This window comes from Alligator sinensis, unplaced genomic scaffold, assembly GCF_000455745.1.
Source record: "Alligator sinensis unplaced genomic scaffold, ASM45574v1 scaffold144_4, whole genome shotgun sequence".
In the NCBI taxonomy this organism is placed as follows: Eukaryota; Metazoa; Chordata; order Crocodylia; family Alligatoridae; genus Alligator; species Alligator sinensis.
In genome coordinates this window covers 547,560-556,325 of record NW_005842190.1, presented here as the reverse complement: position 1 = coordinate 556,325, position 8,766 = coordinate 547,560, and the positions used below count along the sequence as shown (strand labels likewise).

Sequence of the window (8,766 nt, the reverse complement as noted above, 5' to 3'; positions counted from 1 at the left end):
CGGAAGAGAAGGGTTGGTCCAAAATTATTAAGTTCAGGCAGTTTGTAGTGATTTTAATTCAGACAGTGTATAGAGAGTAGTCTCTATAGAAAGTGACCAGTGTCAGAGTTCTTAATGTAGTTTGAGCAACTGTTCTGGCGTATAGGATATTTTGGCCTTTTTCCTAAGCTTTGTCCACTATCTTGCAAAAGAAAATTAAATGAAGTTTCACTGTATAAGAACATGAGGTCCATCTGTCACCCACTGTCATGGTCCTGAGAAAGGTGAGAGCAGTGAATGATTTAGAGGGAAAGTTTTTTAAAAAATAGGGCATGTGTGGAGTGATCCATCCCTGTCATACCCTTATATGTACTAGTAGTAGAATGCACCACTTACTGTTGAATAATACTTTGATAGGAAAATTACCTGATGCCTTAACATTTATTATGTAAGTAGAGCACTTATGGAAAAATTTGATGGGATACGTTCTACAAATTTATAACTATTTGTGTTATTTGCTTATCCAGAGACCCCAGAGTGCTTTACACTTTTTCTGTTTATAATTAATATATCTGTATTTCACTTCCATCAACACTGAAATAACCGTTGAAATATATAATAGCTATTAAGAGCCCACATTATGTTGAAATTAGGAGTGCACTGATAAAGATTTTCTTTGCCAGTACTGATAGCCGATGATTAACCACCCATATCGGCTGATACTGATCTGATAACCAATATTTAGTAATAGTGCAAGGCATTTTAAACTACTGACATAAACCTTTTTGGTTTTGTTTGTTTTGCATTTATAACACCCTTGCGCACACACGCCTTCTGCCTGCTCCCCTGCCTGTCCTCTATGAGGAAGGCGGTGACTGCCTTATTTCCGTGGACATCACCCCCTCACCTCTGGCTCCTACCTGCAGCCTCATTCCTCGCACAGGCCCATGCTGCCGTCCTGGGCAGGTGGAACAGACCCTTGTGCAGACAGCGCTTTACCCTGCCCGTACACAACCTAACATCTCTGTGGCAGCCCCGGCACTTGGGCCCCTGCTGCACTCAGGAGCTGGTAATGGTCCCCTTGTTGCTAAGTACCCCCTGCCCCTCCCACTGCTTGGCAGGACCTTTAGTCTGCTACAGATTCGGGCTGGCGGTGGGGCACAGGGACTGGACTATGTTCACCAGGTTGCTCCAAGCACACACCCGTAATTATTGGCTACAACAACCAAAAAAAGCTGATAGCCAATTTCTCTTTTTGTTGGTGTCATTTCTCTTTTTGTTGGTGCTGCTTCAATAGCCAACCAATATATCAATGTACCTTTAGTTAAAATATAATGTTTATGTGCAGCATAAAAAGACAAGAAGTGAAAAATGCCACACGTAACTGAGATAGTAGAAAAGAGAGAGCTTTAGGCAGTACATAATTAGAGTGCTAAGGCAATTGCTTCTATACTAACTCAGAAGTAATTAAGCCTCCTTTTGACCTACAATTGTAATTTTTTGTTGCATTTAGGAGGCTTCAGTTTGGAGGTCTCCCAACCAAGTACTGAATCAGCATCTGATGAAGTGAGCTTGAGTTTATGAAAGCGTATGCATCTCTGAATTAGCTAGTCTATAAGGTGTATTTCTACTTTACCTGCTTCACTTGGAGTAACATGGCTGGGCGTGTCATAACATAATGCACCATTTTACTCTGGTTGTGATCTGATGTCCTTACTTGCGCCTCATGTCTAATGTAAAAGAGGAGAACCCGAGTGAAGCTGTTATCATTTTTGTTCTGTTTAGCCTTAATACCGTTCAGTACATTTACACTCATGATCTTGTTTGCGTTTAACCTTCATCTGTTGCAATAAAAAAATGCCTTTTTGTAACTGCATGTTTTAGCACCTCAGGAAGAAATTTCTTTTCCAAGCTGGTTTGTGGGGCTTGTTGTAACATCCCCTAAAACAGTGGCAGTCAGTCTTGAGTCACTCAGGAGCAACTAACGTTCACCAGAGAGCCAGAAAAATACAACCTTGGAGGGGATTGGAACAAGCATTACTGCAGTTCAAAAGGGGGACAAAAAGCACATTTAGTTAACATTCTAGGGTGCGTCCAGATGAGTGGGAAGGTATGCTTTGTGGTGCCTCAAAGGCTTTTGAGACGCTGCAGAATACATGCAGCACAGGTCAAAAGCTTCTTTGTGCTGCAAATATGCCAAAATTACATACCAAGAAGTCCCAATATCTTTAAATAAGTGCCCAAAAAAGCGGGGTGGTGCACTTGGCTGCAGCGTGCACCACCTAAAACCAGAGCCTGGCTAGCAGAGCCATGCTCCGACTGCCGGCCAGACTCTATGTGCCCAGATTGCCTTTGCTGCAGCCTGGAAGGTCCCCAAAAGGCTGCTGGGGCCAGCCCAGGTGTTGGTCCCAGCCTCCCATACCTCACCCGGGGCAATTTGCCACGTGCCAGAGAGCATGTGCAGGGGCGTTCCCAAGGACAAGTAGCAACGGCACAACTATGTACTGTTGCTGTTTGTCCCTGGGGAAACGCACGTGAGTGCTTGTGGAGACGCCTCCGTACAGTCGGATCTGGAATATGCTTATTATTTATGATTGCAGGAAAGGCGTACCAAAGATGCAGTAAAAAACACAAAACCCCACCCACCATGGATACCATTTTCTGCAGAGATCCACAGGTAATAAATAGACTGAAGAGCCACATTTGCCTCCAGAGCCGGAGTCTGAGGCCTGCTGCCCTAAATAACATCTTTGTCTTTGTATACAGCTCTAAACTGTCACAGATGGCTGGTGCTCGGGTTTTACTGAACATTCACAGTGCTTCAGAAGAAAAAATAGTAGTGTGCTGAAAAAACATGGATGCGTTTAAATGTGAAAATGAGTGAAACCTCCACTTAGAAACCTAACAAAGAGATGAAGGGAGGGATTAATGAACTCTTTTTCTGTTAAAATCTAATTACCTGGTTTGAGCAGAAATCTGTGATAAACATTAGGCAAGAGCTGGTAATTTGACTATCAATTTCTGTGGAACAGCAAATGTTCATTTCTGCTATAAGCGAGGCACAAAATATGACTAATTAGGAAATATATCCCGACTTCATGTGTGCTGTATGTTATTAACCAGTGCTTAAATGCCTCAAATTGACTTATAGGAATCATAGCATCTGACAAAGTAAGATGTTGCCTACTAAACTCATGCCTTTCTGAACCAGTTAGATATGTTTAAGGTGCCACCTTGCCCTACCTTCTGCTGACTTCAGACTCACATAGCTAACTACCTCTATATGTTTCTTTATTGTTGATCAGGGAGAGGTGAAAAGGTGGAGTTTGAAAGAGCAAGGGACTTTTAGTTTAGGACATTTGCTACTGCAGTGTTGGCTTCCTCCTCCTCTACCCCACTCAGAGATAGCTTCGCTTTCCTTCTGTCTGATGTGGCCTTTAAAGCCCCGTCTTGCTGGACACCAGAAGATTGATGTCTCCATACTGAATTGCAGTCTTTTTTGATGAAAAGTGCAGTTTGGAGCTCCACGTAGTTTGGTGCAAGTTTCACACCAGGTATGCCTGATTTCACATATATTGGCAACCATCAAATACATCTGTGTTAGAAGGTCACGTGGTAGAAGGTCACGGTTGTCTAGGAGCGAAAGCTGGTTTTATAAAGGCAGCCAGATAATTTCCACAAAACTTGAACTTCTTCGGAAATTGACACATTGGCTTTAAACATACACACGTATTTGCCCAAAGATAACTTCCACTAATAACTGCTTAGTGCATTGGCTTTAAAATAGTATATAATCCAGCAATGAAATGTGTCTTTCTGTATTGACACTGTAAGCCAAAACAAACAAAGGTAGGAATTCAGTTGCTAGCAAAAATAAATTATACAAAGACCAATATAAAATGACTGAAGGAGCACTTTGGTATTTTTAAACACTAGATACATTTTTAAACACTAGATGCATTTTATTTCATGGTCTTGAAAACAACTGAAACCTTCACTGAAGGCTAACTATGCCTTTCATCCTCACAGTCAGGCAGTGTGCACATAATTGCCAAGCCATGTGAAACCATCCTCATTGGCCGTGTGCAGTTCCTATAGTCCGCCACTGAACTTAGTCAGTGGGCAGCCATCAACTGTATGCGACAAAGTGTGTTTTGCCACAGCTACAGGCTGGATTGTTGTGAAGACCCCAGCGGTGGCAGCTGGCTGCACACAGACCTTGCCCTGTCCAGAACCTATTCAGCAAGGCCCACTGATGGCATGACAGGTTGAAGCCAGGTGGGCAGGCTGTAGGATCTGTGATAAGGGACTTGTTTGGTGGTAATGTTGACCTCCATTCCTAACACCAGAGGGTCTCTGCCATGTGATCCTCTTACGGCAGTTTGGTCCATAGTGGGTGTTGCGATGATAGATGTGCAGCAGGTGGCCTTAAGAGATTGTCATACAGCGGCAGGCTTGGATTGGCATCGATCTTCTCCAGTAGCTTGCTAGTTCATCCTCACTGAAGGATGGCTTATAGCTAAGATACTTTGAGCTGCCCCATGCTTGAATTATAAGGTAGCTTGTGTCTACTGGAGAAAGAACAGACTTATTTTGGAAATGCTTCTCATGCATCTAGTTGCAGAAGGCAGGGCATGGTGGCATCTTAAGACTAACTTGTTCAGACAGGTGTAAACTTTCATAGGCTACAGCCTACTTCCTGAGATGCTGTGACTGTTTATAGTTTAGCTAGTCACCTTTCCTTTTACTCTTGGCTTATCCTTTGCTCAGAGATTATAGACGAGGTGCCTGGAGCTTGTGAAGGATGAAAAACTTCTTTTTTCCCCGCATATTTTCCAGGGGAGGGAGTGTACCAGCATACACAGATCAGGGTGCGGGGCCCAGGGCAAATCAGCCTGCATGGGGCCCCACCTCCGGATGCGAGGAAGCTGGTGAGGGATTTGGTGGGGGGAGGTGGCGAGCGGCCAGACACACCAGATTCGGCGGTTGGGAGGGGGTTCTGAACGGCTGGATGTGAAGCCGGCGGCAGCGCGGAGTTGCTGCGCTGCTCCACCCAGCTCCATGGGCCCCCCCAAAGCATGGGGCCTGGGGCGGTTGCCTCGATTCACCCCCTCCCCACCCCCCGGGATAGCCCTGAGCGCACACCGTAGTTTGATCTGCTTTTTTGCTTGATAATCAACATGTCTAAAATTTAAAAACTAAATGGTTTTATATGGATAAGAAATTTTTGACAGATTCTAGTCATCGGCATAGAATTCACATTTGATATAGAATTAAAGAAAGAGAGGGTCTGTTTTTTTGGGTTTTTTCTGTACAGTTAATATTTTTGTATGCCTGTCAGTCAGGCAGATGTGACGCATTCTCATTCAGAATTTTTTCTCCCTCATTGTTCCTCAGATACCTTACCTCTCCTGCAGTCTGCTTCACATTCACACAGCATGCTAAGGCATTAAGTTGTGTGTTAGCATAGATTCATAGATGTTAGGGTCAGAAGAGACCTCAAAGGATCATTGTGGCAGGAAAAAGTGCTGGAGTCATGTGACCCCAGCAAGGTGCTTGTCCAGTCTCCTCTTTAAGACCCCCAAGGTAGGGGAGAGCACCACCTTCCTTGGGCGCCCATTCCAGATTCTGGCAACCCTAACCGTGAAGAAGTTCTTTCTGATGCCCAACCTAAATCTACTCTCTATCAGCTTGTGGCCATTGTTTCTGGTTATTCCAAGGGATGCTCTGGTAAACAGAGCATCTCCTGTTCCCTGCTGCACACCGCCCCCACGTGAATTTGTATACTGCCACAAGATTCCCCGTCAGCCTTCTCTTGTGGAGGCTGAAAAGGTCCAGGTCATCAGCCTTTCCTCATAAGGCCTCCTCTGGAGGCCTCTAACCATATGAGTGGCTCTCCTCTGGACCCTCTCAAAGTTGTCCACATCCTTCTTGAATTGTGGCGCCCAGAATTGGACATAGTACTCCAGCTGTGGCCTGACCAGTGCTGCATAAAGGGGGAGCATTACCTCCCTGGACCTGTTCATGATGTGTCTACTAATGCATGACAAAGTGTGGTTAGCTCTGCTAATTATATCGTCACATTGACGACTCATATTCAACGACTCCGAGATCTCTTTCTGCTGCTGTGCTGCTGAGAAGGTCATCCCCCAGCCTATAGGTGTGCTGATGATTCCCTCTCCTTGGGTGCAGCACCTTGCACTTGTCCTTGTTGAACTGCATTCTGTTGTTCTCTGCCCACTTCTCTAACCTGTCCAGGTCCACCTGGATTTGGTTTCTTCCCATCAGTATGTTTGCTTCGCCCCATAGTTTGGTGTCATCTGCAAATTTGGACAGAGTGCTTTCCACGCCCTCTTCCAGGTCGCTGATGAAGAAATCGAACAGCACTGGCCCAAGGACCAAGCCGTGGGGGACCCACACTGCCCACATCTTTCGAGGTCGATACCGACCCATCCACCACTGCTCTCTGGGTACAACCCTTAAGCCAATTTGCCACCCACATGACTCTGTAATCGTCTATGGCACAGCTGTTCAATTTGTTTATAAGAATAGGATGGGATACCGTGTTGAAGGCCTTCTTAAAGTCCAAGTAGGTAATATCTACCTTGACTCCTGCATCTAAGCATATAGTGACCTGGTTACAGAATGAAACAAAGTTAGTCAGTCAGGGTCTACCTGCTATGAATCCGTGCTGGTTGCCCTTCAGCATTTTGTTACCTACTGGACTTCTACAAATGTGATCCTTGATAATTTTTTCAAGGGTTTTCCCAAGGATATTGGTGAGACTAACCGGTCTATAGGTACCTGGATCCTCCTTCCTCCCCTTCTTGAAAACAGGGACCACATTGGCCATTTTCCAGTCCTCTGGACCTTACCTAAGCAGCATAAGTGCTCAAACAGTTGTGCCAGTGGCTCTGCTATGACACTGACTAATTCTTTCAGCACCCTTGGATGGAGCTCATCCGGTCCAGCTGATTTAAACACATCCAGCCCCTCCAAGTGTCTCTTTACTAGGTCGGCCCTGATGGTTGGTGGGCTGGTGTTTCTCCTGCTTCTGTCAGTAATGCATTTGGGAGATTTGTCTAGATCCAGGTTCAAGAATACAGAGGGAAAAAACTCATTGAAGAACTCTGCTTTGTCCCTCCTATCTGTCACCAACTGCCCTTGCCTATCCTGTAGGGGTCCTATGCTGTCCTGCACCTTCTTTTTGCTCCTTATATACCTGAAGAAGGACTTTTTGTTGTCCTTAATTTTTGTTGTCAGCCTGAGTTCTAATGCTGCTTTGGCCTTCCTAACTGATTCCCTGCAAATGCGAGCCAAGGAGTTATACTTCTTCTTGGTAGCTACCCACTACTTCCACAGCCGGTATGCCCCTTTTTTTGCCCTTTGGCTTTCCTGGATTTCCCTGTTTAACCAGGAGGGTTTCTTGGCCCCTTGCCCCCTTTCTTGGCCCCTTTGCCCCCTTTTCTACGCAGTGGGATTTCCTCCTTCTGTGCCCAAAGGATCGCTTCCTTGAGGAATGACCACCCTTGCTGGACCCCCATTTTGCCAATGCTCTTGATCTTTAATGCCCCACTAACTAATCTCCTAAGCACACTCAAGTCAGCCTTTCTGAAGTCTAGCACTTCTGCCCTGCTGGTTACTTTTCCCACCTTTCACTGGATAGTGAATTCAATCAATTGATGATCACTATCCCCTAGGTTGCCATGTACTTGCAGATCCCCCACCAGGTCGTCCCCCGTAGCCAGCACCAAATCCAGCAAGGCATTCCCCCTAGTGGGATCATATACCTCTTGCGTTAGGTGGAGGTCCTGTATGCAGGTTAAGAATAGCCGTTAGTTAGGTGAGCCGTTAGTTCTGGCTGACTCATCCTCCCAGCAGATGCCAAGGTAGTTTAGGTCACCCATGACAACCATAACTCTTGACCGTACGGCCTCCAAGAGCTGCCCAGAGAATTCCAGGTCTAGCTCACCCTTCAGGGTTGACGGTCTATATTAAACCCCCACTACCAAGTCCCTTTCCCCTTGACCCCTTTGTATCCTAACCCACAGTACCTCAGTTTGGCCATCCTCTGATCCCATGTTGATTACAGAAGATGTATATTGCTTGTTAACAGACAGCAACAGCCCCCCTTTTTATCCACATTCTATCCTATCTGTGCAACCTATAATCTTCAATGCCTACCACCCACTTGTGAGTAGAGTCCCACCAGGTGTCAGTTAGCTCAACCAGGTTGAAGTTGTTGCTTGCAAGCAGGAGTGCAAGTTCCTTCTCCTTGTTCCCCATGCTCCTAGCATTAGTGTAAAGATATTTAAGCCCCCCCAATAGGTGTCCTTGGTACCCCACCGTCCTGATATCTGTCGGGCCCCTTAGTGCTTACCTGGGCTGATCCAGAGCATGGCTTATGGTTCTCATTGCCCACTGCATCCCCATCCCTCAATTAATCTAGTTTAAAGCCCTTTAGAGGAGATCAGAGAACAGACTCTTACCTTTAGAAAAAAGATGAAGACCATCTCGTCCCAGGATACCTCTCTCATGGAAGTGTGGACTGTGGTTGTAGAAGGCAAAACCCGCACGATGGCACCAACTCCAGAGTTGCAGGTTGACTTCTCAGCAAAAGAAGGCCTTCCTTTAACATTTCAAAATGAATGCGTTCTGTATGCCGAGCACCTTGCTTGACTGGGACTTGAGCACTAAGGGGCCCGATAGGTATCAGGACAGGGGGGTACCAAGGACACCCATTGGAGGGCTTAAATATCTTTACACTAATGCTAGGAGCATGGGGAA

The 8,766-nt window shown here is 45.7% G+C and overlaps 1 protein-coding gene across 11 annotated transcripts in view; it reads left to right on the top strand.

Annotated features, from left to right (window-relative positions):
• Positions 1–8,766, top strand: part of INPP4A (inositol polyphosphate-4-phosphatase type I A) — a 203,496-nt gene that overhangs the window by 74,678 nt on the left and 120,052 nt on the right. Inside the window, exon 1 of one of the 11 annotated variants that reach the window (XM_025207240.1) lies at positions 2,634–2,656. The exons of 9 other annotated variants lie outside the window; for them this stretch is intronic. The gene's annotated coding sequence lies outside the window, so the exon portion shown is untranslated. Of the gene's footprint in view, positions 1–2,633; positions 2,657–8,766 lie in introns of those variants that run through there. One more of the 11 variants, XM_025207235.1, reaches the window with a different exon arrangement.